General features: G+C 43.6%; 1 long non-coding RNA gene across 1 annotated transcript; it reads left to right on the forward strand.

Moving 5' to 3' along the window:
• Positions 1 to 13,839: 13,839 nt before the first annotated feature.
• On the forward strand, positions 13,840 to 18,250 carry LOC133279193 (uncharacterized). Its single transcript, XR_009746804.1, has 3 exons — positions 13,840 to 14,544; positions 16,559 to 16,629; positions 17,792 to 18,250. It is a non-coding gene; the product is annotated as an uncharacterized LOC133279193 (long non-coding RNA).
• Positions 18,251 to 18,471: the final 221 nt, after the last annotated feature.

Consider the following 18,471-nt stretch of genomic DNA (forward strand, 5'->3'; position numbering starts at 1 on the left):
TACTATCCCTCCCCCGTCCTGTCTCCCCTTTAGAGCTGCCCATTTAAGGAGAACATCTGATACCAATAAGTTTATGATACCTATTTCTAAAAGCAATGCCTGCATTTCAAATGTGGCTTTAGCAGTTGAGTTATCAGATACAGCACTGACTGCAGATGGGATTTATCTTCACTAACTTTAGCCATACACTGGCTAATGCGTAGGCCAAGTCTGGGCTCCCTCTCTATTCAGTGGAGATAGATGGAGGCCTATTCATGCCAGCTAGCTTAGGCACCTATTAAAGGGAGGGATGACTCACCTTTTGAAGTTGCCTGCATCACTCAGATTGCAGCAGGAGGCCAGACAGCTAGCTTAGTTCTAGAGTACCTGACCAGATGGCTGAAGTTAGGGTAGATGGATCCTGTCCTACCTCTCTGCAGGCAGTGCAGACAAGGACAGGCTGTATTCAGTACCGCCTTGGGACTCAGGACTAGTCAAGATGAGCTATTATTACTGAGCACAAATGTGTTTTGCCCATAACAAACATCTCTTGGGTGGGCTCAGTTTTAAAAAAGGGGCCTGACTTATGCTGTAGTCCATGACAAAACACTCAGGCAAAATGACCCCTGCCTGCAGCTCATTTGATCAATTTACAGTGATGCCTGCTGAAATGCAGTTTTACTTTGGTAGCCCTTTGTTTGCCATCCAGGCTGTAGTGCTTCTCTGTGTCATGAAGTCTTCTACGTTTTTTTTCATGACAGAGTGAGTTGGACTCTCCCTTTTGTTTATTTTCTGCACAACCATGTGAGTCCAGGAGCCAGGCAGGTGTTAAATGAAACAAAGACTCCAAAACCCAAACTAAAACCTGGCAGAAATAAATATAGAATACCTTTTCATGTGGTTGTGCTGGGATGAAATACACCCCTTTACTCAGGGCTAGCACACTCAGCTTGTATAGAGTTAAATCTACAGCATGATAAACTCAAACTTTTATCTCATTACCTAGATAATGAGACCACAGGAACTGAGAGGTATGAAGGCAAGGAAGCCGCTGTGCTGGCCTACAGTGGAAGAGACATATGTATCCCCAAACCTTTTTGTTTGTTTTGCTTCAAGCTTTCATGTGTCAGCTGGAACCAGGTGGTGATGGGATCAATCACACCTTGCCTGGGCTGTCAGCAGCCTGGGACAGCCAGCAGCACTGGGCTGCAAAGAAGCAAGTTGCCAGAGCTATGGTGCACGACAGGGGCTGGACCAGTGAGTCTCAAGAGTAGAGCATGACACAGAGAATGGCTGATGAGCTGTGACAGAAACAGAAGAATAACCAAGCACCAGTTTCTTCAGAAGAACATATCTCAGGGGACCCTGTCACCTTTATTGAAAATTTCACTCGAAGGACCTCTCTGGAGAAGCAGCAGGAGCAGATGTACCCTGGGGACAGAGGAGAAAATATCCACCTACTCAGCTATAGAAACTCCATATATATTAACCCAGTGAAGTCAATGGATAATTTCCTATGGCACCTTGCAAAAAGCTCTTAGCTCTTGCAGGTCTGTTTAGCTTCAACTGGCAAACAGCAATGCTGCATACATATGAGATGGCATTAAACAAATGTCCTAGGCCACTTTATTTTACTTTGGATGCTTGGCTGGCAGGCAGGTAGTGAATGAGGTTTGTTCTCTGCATAAGATATAGCCAGCCATCTATTTCAGATGGTAAAGTTCAGCTGAGTAGTCAGACAAGTCTGTGATAAATGGTTTGAAGTTTACATGAAAATCCAAGTTCTTCCCCTTTCACCATTCAAACTATTGAGTGTTGCTCAAACTTGAGGAGTTTTTTGCAAGATTTGTGTCCTTCAGTTTCAGTTCATGTATAGCAAACTAGCAAAAGTTTAGAATTGAGAAGCGGCTGAAAGATTTACCAAACACCAAAGGAGACCTGCAGTCTTCTCTCATCACACAAATCTCTCCTTTTAATCTCTCCCTCAGGTATTCAGCCGCAGTTAGGCCTATCAGACTAGAAGAGGCTTCTCGGACTAGTAAGAGCTCCTCTTATCACAAACACATAGATTTACTTTCAACGATGTGTCACGTTCAGTCTTAAATACCATTAGATTCTTGGTGCTCACTCTTCCCCCAGCAAGACTGTTAACAGCAAGGAAGTATTTTCTCATTTTGCTGATTTCTTGTGGCCAGCTTGTATCTAGCCAGGTAATTCAGGCCTCTTCTTGTTTCTTCTTGGTCAAGTTGGCCGTGTTTATGCTCAGTGCTTCCAGTTGTTATCCAGCTTTCCTGCCCATGGGATGCTCATAGCTGCCCGCAGGGTTTCGTCAAAGTTTTATGCTAAAGCATTAATACTTTCCAATCACTGTCTCACTGGATTTTAGTTACCTCTTTTGAAGGCTGGGTCATACTGTAGCATAAGAGTCACCTTGGATAGCATTGCCATGTACTTCTGTTCACTTACAAGCTTAGAGCAAGCAGGGGAAATTGTACTATTAGTCCTAACATTGAAATTATCTTTTTTAATCTTTACACGTGTTCAGTCTTTATATGCTTTCTCTTTTGCCTGTTACAAAGATTCCCCAAATGTTTAGTCACTCAAACCCATAGAAAGTCTGAGTGACTCTCCAGGTCTCTTTCACGTTTTAATGCCCGGACTCTGCAATCCATCTGCCTTTACTAATCAATTCCATGACTTTACCAAACTTTGCCCTTTTGAAATGCGAAACCTTATTAACAGACTCATTTATCTGTTCCATTTAATTAGGAAGTGTCAGTCCCTGACCACTTGATCCAAGGTCATTTTTTGCTGCAGTCATCAGTTACCAAAACCAAGTTTCAATCAGCATCACTTCATACTAGTTCTGTGAGAATTTCATTAGGAAATTTGTTGGCTACTACATCTGGAAGTATCTGGATTTTGTCATCATTAGTGGCATTTGTTCTTTGATCCCTATTTGGGAAGGTAAAAATTTCCCTACACAATACAAACCCAACAGAATGCATCTCTCCGATAGCATTACTGCTGACTTTACTCATAACCAGAGCCAAATCAGTGGCATCGCACTTTCCAAGTACTCTCTTTTACCAGCTTTCCCCAAAGTGATTTTAACTGGAACAAGTTCTGCTTTTCCATGCTATCCCTTCTGCACATCCTTCTTTGCAGTGTTTCGTATCATTAATGTGCAGTTCTCTGCCACCACCTTCACCTTTATCTCTGCCTTTCTGAATAATGCATAGGCTTCGAGACCAGTGTTCCAGCAGTGATTGCTATTCTGTTGTGTTACCAGTGTATACTTGTCCTGCCTAATGCCCTGCCAGCTTAGTTTATGCTCTTGCCTTTTCTGGTACATACACTGTTGTTAAATATTTCTGTACCCCACACCACAGCTTTGCTAAGACCTGCTCCTGACACTCACTGTATTGCCAACTTGGAAGCAATTCTCATCACAGTTCGCACTTTCTTTCTGCTTATTCCCTGCTATTCTGATCACTGAAATTTCTTTATGCTTTGGCATACCCTCATGTACCTAGGCTTTCTCCTCTGGTGGTCTAAGGGCATGTGGAGATTATCAAGTCTTTGACTCTGTAGCCTTCATTTCTCAGTTCAAAGCTCTGCTTATCAGTTCAGCCAGACTCGCTTCCAGAAGGTTATTTCCACAGTTGCTCAGACTGAGTCTGTCCTTCAAAAAGGGTCTTCTTTCAGTAAATAGATCCCAGTGGTCAAACATTGCCAGTCCTTTTGTTATCTATTGGTCTTCCTCAAAGCACTCTTTTTTTTTTTTGCTTAGTTTTCATATCTTATAGCATCAGAAAATGCTAGACCCTAGTGCTCTTTTAAAATAAACAATATATTAAGAATGGAAAATTAACAAATAATAATGGCATCTGCCCCAAATCTCCTGTAATACAGTTCTAAAAGCAAACTCCCTCATGCAAGCAGCCAGCCCAGAAAGACAACTGAGATGCAACCAGAACCAGCAGTGAATATTCTGTTCCTCGCCTCAGGATTTCTTGTCTATGCAGAGAATTTTGCTATCCTTGCTGTGTCAGTCAGAAGCATGAAAACAATTGCCTGAGGTAGACAGAGAAATATCAGGGAGGAAAAAAAAAAAAAAAAGTCTTTTTGCTGGTTCATCAAAACAGTTCCACTGAGGTGGCTCTGTTGGTGTTATATTAGTGTAGCTACGCTGGCAAACCCTTTCACATGTAGCGAACAAGGTCTAATGGAATAGTAGGAATAGCAGGGACTATACCATGTCCGTTATGCTTTGGAGGGTGATTCAGTGGGGATGGCTTTAGGACCACATCAGTTTTGGGCAGAAATAAGTGCAATGTGAGAAAGGGCAGGAACAGCCTTTGTAGAATTTAAAACTATAGTGAATGCCCTCAGGAGTGTCCTCCACTCACAGAACTTCCTCAGGAGTCACCTTCCGAGCTGTGGGCTCAACACCAGCTCAGCAGCCACTTCTGGCAAACTAACATTTTGACCATGTTAAGCTGTAAAAAACTACTTAGAATACAAGTGACTTCATAACAATGGCAAATATGTAAGAAAACAACAGACTTAACTGTAAGAGAACCTGAAGAAGTAAGGTAGCCACTTGACTAGGGGCAGAAAAAATGTGTGCAAGTTTCCCTTCCCTTCCCTTCCCTTCCCTTCCCTTCCCTTCCCTTCCCTTCCCTTCCCTTCCCTTCCCTTCCCTTCCCTTCCCTTCCCTTCCCTTCCCTTCCCTTCCCTTCCCTTCCCTTCCCTTCCCTTCCCTTCCCTTCCCTTCCCTTCCCTTCCCTCTGCTTGCCGATCTCAGACATGATATAAACTCACAGTAGAATTTGACTGAATGAAGTGCAAAAATGCATTTGCACTACAAACAGCTTTGTGTTGTAATAAATTCAGAACTGATGTGTGAATTAAGAAAAAAACATGGTATTTTTGGAAATGCCAGTGCATAATTTTTTTATGCAACAGTTCTTGTTAAAATATCACTTATGGAGTCAGAACAATGTAATTTCATAGATGACCACCAACATAAGCACATATTATAAATATTGAATAAAGTTCTGTAAGGAAACAGCCCCCTTGGTATATCTATCTCTGGATTTACGCCTGTAGATTTAACAGTAAATTAGGTGAAAGGAAGTGCTGGCTAGCCATTGAAAACAGAAAATTAGGGTTGTGTTGTTCCTACACCTGGTTCTGTTCCCAGTTCTCTCTGTGGGCTTCAGGCAAGTGATTTCAACTCTTTGTCTCATTTTCAGTATCTGCAGAAATCAGAAATATGCTAACATTTATCTGTCCTTCTGGGCCCACAGAGGATTCGTTAACAAATCTGCAACACATTGATGTAGCTGTAGAGCACAGTTGTTGAATAACTATGATCAGCATAGGAATGGACCTGGAAAGACTTGAAGAAAGTTGGCCATTAACTGCAGTTCTGTCAACTCTCTGTATGTACCCAGAGACCACCCTGCTCAGGGTGCTGGCTCCCAGGGCTGCAGCTTTTGGGCTGTATGATCAGCCACGTGATGTGCTGGTCTTCTCTCCTCCTGCCCACCTGAAGGGAGGCTCTGGCCAGCTGTAGTCTGCTTCCACCCCATTCCCTCCCCTGCTTTCTACTGCTCAACAGCTGTATGGTTAGCTGAAGAGTGAACAGTAACTGTTCAAATCAGAAGCTGAGCCTCTTCTTCTTTAATTTTTGGTTAGATATATCCATGCAGCTCAATGGACCCCATTTCATAGGGATGATTCACAAAGTTTCCAGCTGTAGTACTTCCCTCTTCAGCATTTTTCTCTAGATAAAACAGAAGCTCTTCACTATTTTTACCTTTAAAGGTTGAAGGGGAGATTCCGAGAAGAAAAAAAAATCCATCTAGCCATATTAAATACAAAGATAATACCTCTGGCTCAGCTTGTTCTCTCGCTGTAAATCACTCGAAGCTAGGAGGGTGTATCAGAGAAAAGCGGCTGCATTTTTTGGCTTTGTATTTTCCCTGAACATCTGCTATTAGTCACCATCAGAGGCAAGAGTCTAGAGGGACCTTGGTATGATCCAGTATGACCATTCTTACATTTTGATATTATGTTTTGATAATTTGGCCTTACACACCCTCAGAAAGCTGGGACATGGTAATGTCTGGGCAAAAGGACATGGATCAAACTTTGCTATCGAAGTCCATTCAGTAATATTTTGGAATAAGCACGCAATAAAAAAATGATGAAGAATCCACCCTCCAGCTTGGCTGTTTGCAGCAAATATTATAAGGGTATTAAACTAAACAATGGCTTGTACTCATCTGGCTCTCCAGATGTTTTCTATGACTCTTATTTTCTATCAATCAGTTAACCACGGTTTTTGCTTTCCTTAGCAACGTATTTCCAAATCAGAATCAAAGAAACTAACGGCAAATAATGAGGGCTAGATTGTATTTGATTGCTGCTAGTTGCTCATGGGAAAGGAAATTGCAAGAAGCGCTGCCAATCCTTCACACTGGCAGAGCAGCCAGGAACACTTCCAGCTCCCCTGACCGCCCCCCCCCTAGGAGTGCTCCATGCCAAAGGGGCTCTGTAGCGGTTGCATCTGATGGGCAGACCCTATGGCTAGGGATGGAGGGAGACATGCAACTGATAGTTGTATGGGTCAGGAGGTACATAATTACTTATTCTCTTTCCACTCAGTCCTTTATTACAACCTCCCCAACTTGCTCACAGACACAGCAGGCTGCAGTCATTTAGATTTTAGCAGGGGTGTTTTTAGCCCAGCTCCATGAGGAAGCACAGCTCATATAATTGCAGTGTGTGTGTGCTTGTGCACATGGCTGTCTAATAACTTTTGAACCCACTGGCCACTTGCAGCTGAACCTGGACAAAAGGTGGAGGTTTCAGAGATAATCAAGTTCCTAACTTTTTGTGAAAATACAAAGCTGAGGAGTTTTCCTACTGATGGAAAGGCTGTAGCCCATGCTCAGTTCTCATTTGACATGGACAGTATCCACTGGGGAGAGAGACTGGATGTATGTGAAGGAACGCTTCAGTCAGAGCTTATACCTTATTAGATATAAGGGAATCCACACCGTAGCCAAGGCTTCTCTCCCTTATGGATTCTCCAGTGTCTGATAAGGGCAGAATTCACACCGCAGCCATAGTATAATTCATTTAAAATGTCAGTCAGGCATGAAACACTAACTCCATTGGAAACTAGGCTTCCGGAATAATTCTGGTATTCATGGAAATACTTGTTCCTTCATAAACTGCAAATCTTCAGGAGGAATTATGGGTGTTTCTGCATTGCTTCCAGTCTCCAAGCTAGCTCTCTCGGAGCTATCTCTGCCCAGCAATGCACTGGTTCTTTCTAGCACCCACTGCCTCCAGAGGTTTCAGCAAGGAAAGTTATATTTCACTTTTTTTCCTCAGTGCCATGCTCATCAGGCATAACTTGTCTGAAGAACCTGATTCATAAAATAACTCCCCATTCTCTTTTATGCTCTGAAAAAAAAAAAAAATAAAAACCCAAGAGAAAAAAAAGAGGCCAGCTTTCTCAATGGCTTCCTGGCCAGAAAGAATTGCTGGCTGCTGAGCACTTGTGGAAAAGTGCTCTATTGAGAAGTGTAAATGAGAATGGAATCTTTCTGAAAATCTGGATCCAACTGGGGACTATCGGCACTTCAAAATTTGGCCCTCTTTGCTTTTTGAAATACTTAGCTCTTAAATGAGCAAAATCAGAAGTGACTTTTCAAAAGCCTCCTGCCTTCATTCCCCCTTATTCTCAGGTAGCACTGAAAATACTTGTGGTATTGATGTCAAGCATTATGCTCGAACCAGCGGAAAAAAAAAAAGGACACATTTCAGTTGGTTGAATGCTCAGGTTTCCTCTAGATACTGTTTTAATAATAGACTTATTAGGAAATTCCCCAATTATTTGTGTTGTCTTCCCATGTTAAAAGAAAGAATGTTATTTCTTAATTTCAATATTACTATTGAATAGGGATAGCTATTCCCTGCAGAATGAACAGATTATTCCAGTCCACTCGGGGATCAGCATTATTTCTGGCTGCTACATTTCCTTGGGAATGAATGCTAATATCATGACAAGTATTTGACACCGGTATTAAAAAAAGAAGAGAGACGTATCAAGTCATTTGATTACTGATAAAGAGGGAGCAGGAGATCAGCACACAAAGACACATGTGAGTTCTCCCATCAGAGAGAATCCTGTGCAAAATGGAACAATTCTGATGCCTGATCTAGGCAAAATTTAAGTCTGTGCTGATTTGCCACAGATCCGAATGGGAGCAGGGCCCAATGACAAAGAAAGCAAAATTTATTTCCCATATAGCTATGCAGTGTTGTGTGACTTCAATAGGTGTTGCAAATACATGCTGGGAGTTAGAGTCTGGCTCTGTTAAAAGTCAGGGTTGTGGGAGATTGTGCTGAGATTGTAGGCAGGACAGATCAGATATTGCATGAGCAAGAAGGAAATACAAACCTCACAGAATTAACATATATTGTCACATCCTATTAAGGTTTTCTGTAGGGCTAGATCAGATTAAATGCATTGAATCCCAGTCATCTTACAGCATATGAAAATATTGTCATGGATAGAATTTTTCATTAGTGAATAAAATGCAGAATAATGAACAGTAGACAAAAAAGAGAGAAGATGTAAAGCCAATCAAAGGAAGGGCAGATGTTTAAAAAGTCTTTTGCTATTCAGGATTGTGATCCAACAAAAGCAATTATGTTTCTGCTTTCTCAATTTCAAAACAGCAGAAAAGAGCTTTGAGGTTTTTCCAGTGCTTATGGCCTATCTCCACACCGTTAACTGAACAGAAGGTAACATAATACCAAACATAGCCAAAGGCAACTGATTCCATGCAAAGCTTGTAATTTGGGACATCCAGTGAGTTAAAGGGGATCATAATCAAGAAGAAGAAATATATATATATATTCAAAAATTGACAAAGAAATCTATAAGAAGCCTAATTAAATTCTGTTATAAATCTGGAGGAGGAATCATAAAAAGAAAACTAAATCAGTGCCTACAGGTGGAAATTCCTCTTGGTAACTGCCCTCTGAACCTGTGAAAAAGATAATGTGGGGGATTTTGTTGAGGAATGGCTGGCATGTGGCTGCAGAAAAACAATGGTCTTTCTTGGCAAAGTTCTGAATATTCTGTTTGCTCAAAAATTTATTGTGCTATTTTTGAATGGATAAATATCAGAGATGTAATTATAAGTACAGTCTACCACACTCCTCCCCCAGTATCCCTAACCATGCACCTGAACAAAAGTCAGTGAGGCTGAGTATGGGAATATTCAGTGAATGCAGCATATGCATAGTCATAGAATGGAGAGAAACATGATAGAATAGAGAGGGAAAAGATTCAGTGCCGATCACTATACACTGTGAGAGAAACACTTTCTTAATAATATAATACTCTTTCTGTGTTACCTGATCGGCACAAGGCCTGATGTAAAGAGATGCTACTCGTCACTCAGAGTGTGTGTACTGTGTCATAATAAAAAATGGAGAAGGTTGCATTCTGCCCTTTGTAGTAGTCACACAATACTGCCACTGAAATGGGTCTGCGGTCAGGCATGAGGACACGTCAGCCAGAGAATAGTAAGCTGTTGAAGTCAGTGGATTTTTTGCCAGGGACTTCAGTGGGGCTGAGATTTACCCATACAGTTTGCCTTCTCTTTAGCTGACTCTTGTTCTGCTGTGCTATTTAGACAACACAAGATGCTTCCTGATTCCTTGGCTCCCCCACAGTGGGAGCAGGAAGCATAAAGTCTCATTTTTGCAGGTAAGCAAGCAGAATTTCTTCAAGGCACGATGAGATGAACCTGGGCATGATCCCAAACTGTCTTTTATGAGCCTAAAATGCAATTTAGGCAGAATGTAGGTCATACTGGGGGTCACACAAAATCCTGCCAATCTTGATTAGGTGTCTCCCAGGCATGTATGTTGCTGAGTGGGACTTCCTTAGGTACCCAGTATAGACCTACTGCATGTGTTCAGCCACTCCTACCCACAGTCAGCTCAATCAAGTGAAAAGGAGCCTTCCTGCAAGGGAAGGAGCTGGCGTGTGTTTCCCCCTGCGGCAGAAAGTGCTGAGATGTAGTGAAAGCTAGGAAAGAACCTGGGGAAGAAAAGTAGGGCTCAGGGGAGCAAGGCTCTTGGTCCCGTCACAGAAATAAAGAAGCAGAGGCACCAATTACTGTCCCAAGATGCAGACTTCTGCCTCATTTTCCTGGGCTCTGTGTGAAGCAAAGCAGTGCTATTGCTTTTTTGTCTGGTTTGATTTGGGTTTGTCTTTTTGCAACAGGCAGCAGAAAAAGCAACAGCCTGCTTGCCTGACATCTTGAACTGGCCCTGCTGCAGGGCTGCATAGCTGAGCCATTCCTGTTTCCTTTCACAAGCTGGGCCCTCCTTACCTCAGACTCTTTTGGGTCAGAACCAAGAGGTTTGCCCTAAAGGTGCACAGGACCAGAACGTAGGACTTTTAATGGCAACTGAGACCCCCCCCTCCTCAGCTTATTTTCTGGGGCACATGTTGCTAACTAGAAGCTTTTGAACATGAAGCTGTGTAGTTTCATTAGCTTAGGATCAACTTACAGTAAAGCGGCTCCCCAGCTGGCTTGCAAAACAGAAGAAACAGGCTCACCTCTGCCTGCAAAAGACCATGTCAGCATAGTCTCCTGGTCTCCAGCATTTGCAGCCACTTCCTTTCAAATGTGACAATTGCTGTCTACCTTTTGTGCAATTGTCTGGCAGCTGCAACACTTTGAGAAATAAAAGTTTTCAGTTCTCTTTAAGTTAAGCTATGCATTTGAAGGTCTCTTAAGAAGACTCTCATTGAGAAATGAGAGGTAGCAGGGGCCAGAAACGCATCACACTACACACTGAAGTGAGCCACAGTGCAGCTGGGAAGTCAAGAGCTGTAGAGCTAAATAGAGCAAAGATGAGGCACTGCTTTTGCAGTGTGTGTAGACAGGCATGGACCAAAAACCAGGGTTCAGAGCTTTCCATTCACAGTGGGAATACTCATTACCTGCACCTCTCATATCACTCCTTTCTACTCGCTCTGGCTTTATGAGCTCTGCCTTCTGGGCTGCAGAGTGACCCAGCCAATACAGAAAAAATACAAGTACTCTCATCACTATTCCCACTCTCACCTAAATTATTCTGATGAGACTCCCTTTTCTATATTATTGTAGAGTCTGCTGATATATAGCTGGAGTCCCACTTCTGCAGCACATATTCAACAGGCTGCTAGCTAAAAGTATCACCACAAGTCCCACACCAAAGGAAGAACAGAGATAAGCCACCTGTCCCCACATGTGTGACTAAGGTAGCTGAACACAGGACAGCCCAGTTCAGGCATTGACATTCAAAGATACAACTGCAGCTCTGATAGGGAGCAAAAGTCCACTCACTGGGAGATTCGGTGACACATTTAGCTTGCCATGCACATTCTTAAGGTATGTTTTACATCAATGAGTACAGACAGACATACCTGCTCCATCTGTGATCCAGGCCAAATGGTTATATGACATTCTGTTCCAGGAGATACAAGTTTTAGGTCCAGTTACAAGTTTTAGGTCCAGTGCTGTAGTTACATGGATACACACAGCTGCGGGATTAGGGTTGGATCACCACACATGGCAGGAGCAGGCATATGTCTCACTGTGCCCATCTTTGCATAGTTTCTTTCTCAGTGCTAGCTTTCCTCAGCTGATGTACGGGAAATTTAAGCTTTATATCTATCTACATGTCTTGCCTATGCCTTAGCCCAAACTTGTGACCTAACCCAGGAATTTACTCACTGCTGATCTCTAAAGCTGGAATGCACACTGACTAGCCTGAATCTTCAAACTTCTGGGTCAGTGGAGAGGCAGTCTGTGGGGACACATTCAAGCTCTATCGAGAGCCAGCTGTTAGCACAAGCACAGTGAGAGCAGTGGCTTAGGCTGACCTTTGCCTTGGTTATAATGGGCTGTTATAATAGCCATTTAACTAGTGTCCTGCATCCTTGAAAGCCAGGCTGTCTGATGACATGGAATGAGAGGTCAGAGTATGCATCAAAGAACCTGCTGCTTCTCCTAGGATCAGCAGTCATTCCCTCAGTTACCCAGTGACCACAGCCAAGAATGGCTCTCAGACATGTTACACTGTTTCCCCTCCCCTCTTAGAGCTGGAGTAGCCCTGGGGACCTGCTCTGTTCTCTCTCCCTTAAGGCATCAAAGCTGGATTCTGGGATGTTGCCAGGAACCTCTTGGTCTGTCCCATGCACAGTGTGGTACGCTGCCACATTCCAAATGTGCCAGTTGCAGAGGAGCTCAGGCTGAGAGACAGTAGCAAACCCTTGAATGGTGGTGGTAAAAATACAAAGAAATAGCACATCAAGGCTCACCCTCAACACATAGTTGCCACTTCATTGCTGAGGTAGGTTGCCTGTGTGGACTCTGTCCCTGCTTAACTCCAGGGAAGCATGCACCCCACTTACCCACCAGCCTGCCTGCGTGCTAAGAAGGGGATGTGCTCCTACTATTGAGTTGCAGTGTAACAAGCGGCACCAGTTGAGAAGTGGTTTAAAAAGCCATCCTTTACTACCTCTCAGCTAGTAGTTGGTGCTTTCGAGCAGAGATACCTGCCAGAGTAGATGCCATTTTGATCACAGCAAAAGGGAGGTCACAAAGCTCATCACAACAAATCCATAGACAAACATCTAGTGTAGACAGAGCTTTAGGTGACTTGCTCAGCACTGTGAATTTTGATTCAAGAGCTAAGCACCCCCTTCCAGGTATCACATAGCTGGCATGACAACACCAAGGGCTGCTATTAGGTGAGCTCTTCTGACTTCTGCTGATCAGGGTTAAGATGTGGATGTACTCAGCTGTGTCCAGAAGTTTGTCCCCTTTCCCCAGAGGTTACTGCCCAATCAGTTTTGCAATTTAATGCTTTGTCTGATTGCTCCTTGACAATGATTTCTATAAGGTGATTCAGCTTGAATGAAAAGAGCCTTTGGAGCTCGCCTCATCTGCACAGCTTCTTAGAGTATCCCAGCCAATTTGTAAAAAGAAGTACTGGGTTCAGCTCAGAAGAGCTGAAAGGGAGCCCATTGTACCTTTATGCTTCTGGGATTCATGCTGCACTTTAACAGGTTAGCCATTGGCCCCATGAAGGTCTTGGGAAAGAGGAGGGAAAATGCAAAAATACCTCAACTGCACTCCTACTCTGCCCCCACTAGGCTCCCCTAAACGGGTCCTGCGGGAACAGATGGCATAGGAATTGGCTCCGTCAGCTTTGTACGAGCTAGGAACTCCCTTGTGCCAAGGGAATCCTCGAATGGGGAGATCCGGCAGCTCTCCAGCTCCTCCAAAGTGGGTCAAAATGATTTAAGAAGCTGGCCCATTGCAGCCTCATTTCATCTGTAAATCAGCTCAAATACAGGGGATGATGGAGTGGTGAGAAAGCAGAGAATAAAATTTCCAAGAGGAAAATATGGATAAACATGCATAATCTGACATTTTGTTTAGACAGTTATTTAAAAAGAAACTTACAATCTTTTTAATTAAAATGAATGCAAAGGAATAGGCTATAAATATGAACACAGGAAGGTAGGAGTTGACAGCACACAGCTTCCCAGACAATCTTTTTTCAGTTGTTATGGAGTATAATAAAATTTTGTTTTGCTTTGCAATTTTTCCATAATGTTTATGTTTGTTTTAGATAACAGATTAACTGTAGGTGTTTTTTTTTTTCCCCATATAATGGGTTGGAAGCCCTCGTTTTACAGCTCGCATGGTGAATGAGCGCAGTGAATGAGATTACAGGAGGAAAGCGAGAGCGGATGGCCATGTGGGAACACCATACCTGGATTCTGGGTGTGATACACTGTCTATACTTATATTATCGTTATCACTAAACTATTGCTGGCTCCAAGTCTCATCACCTTACCTTACCTCTGCCATTCCCCCCGCTGCCTGCTGAGCTTTACCCCTGCTATCTGTCCACCTAACTAGCAAAATGGTAAACCAGTTTTGATATTTACCTGTTTATGATTAAACTGCAAAATGATCTGCTGTCTTCTCATCTAAATTAAGGTCTGCATTAAATGTCATAGCATTTATCTTTCATAGAACGAGACAGCAAGGACACTAATTTCCCAGGTACTCAATCACTGCCCCATGCCACTGGAGAGTGTCTCAGGGAGCAGCGTGCCCGCCGCTCACAGCTCACTGGCAGCACGGAGATGGAATCGTAAAAGTCAATTAATCATTAAAAGCTGTTACCAGCCCGTATTGAACCGCTCTGGCACAAAATGTTAATCAGCCCCACATCGATACCATAAATTCCTGCAAATTGGAGCGGTCGATAGCGCCGGATCGATGGGAGGGCGTGAAACCTCTCCGCTGGGCCCCACCAACATGGCCGCCGGGCAGCCACCACACCCCTCCCGGCAGGCCCCGCGCCCCGCCGTTACCACGGCGACTGCATGTCACCCCACAGCCCGGCCTGCTGGGGCTGAGGCGGGCACTGATGCATCACTGCCTGTGATGGGTCTGTCAATAACACTTAGCAGGGGAGGGGAGCCCTTCCCGCCGCGCTGGGGGGATTTAATGGCTCGAGGCGCCGTGTGCCGCCGCATACGTGTGAGGCTAAACAGGGCCAGGGGCAGCTGCTGCCTGGGGACGGGCTGGGGCGGCTGGCGCCGTGTGCCATTAACCCAGGTGCTGTTGCGGGAGGAGTAATCCGGAGCTCCGTGGGTTAGGAAACTGTTCTCCGCTGGGCTGTAATATGTTACTCATGAACGGCTGTGGAGTTGTTCATTAATCCCTTGGCTCGGTGTTTTCTTGCAGCCTCTGGTGCACTGCTGCCAGGCACCCGTAAATGGCACTGGAGCACCCAGGGCATGTGGAGGTGTGGAGAGATGGGAAGGTCACTTCTGCTTTGGTACCTGCCTAAGGCTTTTTCTCACAGAGCTGTCACTGTTGAGACAGTGTGAGTGGTATGAGTGAGCTGCCCTGCAAAAGGGACACTTTCACCCTTTCTTTCTCGAAGCATCCGCATGTGTTTGGGTGTTGGTTGCAGAGAAGTTAAGTCCTTGCCGCCCTCATCCCCAGGGCCAAAGCATGCTCCCAATCTTCCCACACAGATGTGCAGGCCAGACTGGGACAAGCTGAATAGCCTCTGGCAGAGAAGTGGGCACAACCGGAAGGACTGCATTTGAAGTGGGAATAAGGACTCGGTCCCCTGAGGCTGTCCTTGCGGTGTCCCTGCTGCCTTTTGCTGCTGCTTCTCCCGGGAGGGCAGAGATCCCTGCCTCCCATCCACAGGACTGCTGAAGGCTCAGCTGAACCCAATCCATTTATCTCCTGTTACTGTTATTAAATCTGACCTGCAGTAGGGGAAAAATAGCATTTTTAGGATTGCAGGATATTAAGAAGCCTCTTTAGAGATGAAAGAAATGCCGGATACTGTTACTCTAGGGAAGGATTGTGTTCCACCAGTTTCATTGTCATTTAACATAGAACGTAAAGGTTAATGCTGAATAAAATAATACCCATGTTGATTATTTTAATAGTCTCAAAGTATAACTTTTCCCCTGGACTTCAGTTATCTAATCCATGTGCTGTACATGCACTGGCAGTATTTTTCACTTTTCCACGGTGCTGATATGGTCGTTCCATTAAATTCAGTGCTGAGAAGCTATTGTGTGTATCTCTAATATAATCATTCCACACTCGATGTAAAAATGGGAAATATATGGATCCACAGCCATGCTAATTCCCAAGATTTGTACTTTTTAAAAGATTAATAAAAAAGTCCATCTTATTATTATCTGAGTTATAGGAAACATCAAAATAAATTAGGGATCCTACTGCAAAGAAATCCCCTATTCAGTGTATTGAGGTGGGAAGATGTTATGAGTGTTCAGACAGAGGTAATACAGTGCCTCTATTTAATTGCCCTGACACCTTGCTCAGTTCCTCCAGCTATACTCTGAGAGCTAAAAAAATCCCCTCTCATTGTTATTAATTGTATTCCTTTTTAAATGTAATGTCATATTGCTGCGGGCTGAGCTAATGAAACATACCCATATTACCAAAATAGGCATATTTCTTTTTGTACAACATGTTCTATCAAAACTGTCTGCTAAAGACATTGTGTTAAAGACCTTTCATAGAGCAATATAAAGAATATCTCAGCTACTCCAACATTTCTATTACGTGATTATTAAAATGCCCGGGAGGACTAAACAATATAGTGTGGATCCAGTTATCATATAAGACTTTAGAAATATTGTTAATTCCTGCCACTGATTTATGTTAATACTAATGCTAGATTACATGCTATGGCTACTAAACAGCCACAGCATACCAATTCACACAAAGACAGTTTCCTTCTCTCTATGGGAGCTGTACTCTTCTGTTATAATGAGAATCTGAATTATTTATCTCTCTTTATCCTACAGTAGTTCACTTGACCACAATCACTTCTTTTCCCTCTGTTTCTACTGCACATCAATGCATGTAAACATGACACAATAACAGCTACTATCTACCTATTTCAGCCACTTTAAATCATATGAGATCAGTCAGAGGATGTAAGCAAAAGTATTGTGCAGCGCTGAGCAGGAGAGAGGTATGAAGTTTCCTAAAAGCTGAAATGACACCCCTACCCCAGGTTGTCTTTGGTATATTTAAATACAGGTCCAGTGTAAATCACAAACTGAACAATACAGAACACCTCCTTGCTGATGGTTTCTGCTGATGGTTTCCTTGCCTTGGATACCTGCTGCTTTTCACAGCTCTAGCTGGGTGCGAACAGCTTCTCCGCAGCCTGTGCACAGACTCCACTATCTCTGTGTGGGACTACAGGCAAAATCAGCAGCCTGGGTAGGATCGACTACTGGTCTATTTGGGATGTTCATGCAAGAAAGTAGTGTTCAGTTCCACCTTCTTCCTAATCAAAAGCAGGGATGTGGCCAAAGCTCTTCTACATGAAAGATGAGTACTGCATCTGTGAAGTTGTACAGCAGTCTGTGACGTGTCTGTAGAAGTGTTTTCAACCTATCTGTAACACCTGTTCTGCATTCATTAGTGCTGGGTTATGCATTATTCATCAGAATAGTTCATTTTGCCCCCTTCGTATGTGGCACATGAATGTTTTAGTTGAACTCCCCATGTGATACTTGTATGCTGCTGCCCCACTGCCTGCTGTCTCACTGCATTTTGCTTGGCCTTGGCTCATCAAGACAGTAGGAGTCCAGCCCCACTGAATTAGTTCTGAGCTCCTTGGGGAGGGATGGTTCGCCTTTTTTCAATGTAAAGAAGCTTACACTACACCTAGGATGCTATCTAGCAGTAGGATACCAGCGTATTTCACTACTGCTTCCTTGCCTTTTGCAAGCAGCGGTGAAAAGTAGAATGTTCTTGGTCATGGCAGCCATCCTACAAGTGTCAATGTGGAGGCATGCAGGTTCCCACTGCATGCTGCTCTGTGACCTAGGCTCCAAGAAGAGTTAGAATTTACAGTCGCACACGTTGCTTGTCACAAGGAGTGGCAGACATCCATTTTACCTGGTAGCGGGACAGGTATGGACTATTTCTGGGCTGTTAAGGACCCATGATGGCAATAGAGGAGCATGTTGTAAGTGAAAGATGATCAGCTATAGAAAGAAGAAAGATAGCGTTTGTGAAAATCTGAGCTGGTGGGGAAGGTGACTGTCGTGATTCTCACAAAGTACTGAGGGAAGGGTTGTAAAGGTTATTTGGAAACTGACAACCTAAATTACATTTTCTAGGCAATTTGAAGTGGGAATGATGAAAAGCAGAAAGACTGCTCACAAGGTGGTATGTGCCATTTGGAAGAATTCTGTGCTGTGCTACCTGTAGTATTGATGCACAAAGCTTGGCGCCTGTCCAGGCCATTAGAAGACCTATATCACCATTTTTTATGTATGCTTGACCTTTTGGTTACACATCAGTTGAAAGACATATTTTTTCCGCTGTGCTTTTAGCTGTTGCTGTTCACTGCACTGTTTCACTGCCATTGCCACCATATAACAGGACATACCATGACAGGTTTTTCCACAGTCCTTGCTTGTCCAAGGCTCTGCAGGTATCTCAGTTTGCCCTGCCAGTTAAACAAATCTAGGTCAACAGAACCATCATGCTGTTCACTATCCATCTTATTTTAGTGACACATCACTGCCAATTTCAGCTACCATGTAAAGCACTGAACTTTTCACCAGGAAAAAAACGTGGAGTGGAAGTAAAATGGTTCTTTTTAAAAAACAAGTAAAATCCTTTCCCCCTGTTTTTTTAAGAGCATGATGGTAGACTTTCTCTGTCAGGCTTGAGACCATATTCTGTATGATGCCAGCAGGACCAAGGGGGAATAGATGGGAGAAGTTTGCAGGAGGTGACTGAGGTGGCATCACACATCATGCAATCACATTCATTTACCCATCAGAGCCAAATG

This window comes from Pezoporus flaviventris, unplaced genomic scaffold (assembly GCF_033815535.1).
Source record: "Pezoporus flaviventris isolate CSIRO_AGI_PZ_B2104156 unplaced genomic scaffold, CSIRO_AGI_Pfla_v1 ptg000072l, whole genome shotgun sequence".
Taxonomy (NCBI): Eukaryota; Metazoa; Chordata; class Aves; order Psittaciformes; family Psittacidae; genus Pezoporus; species Pezoporus flaviventris.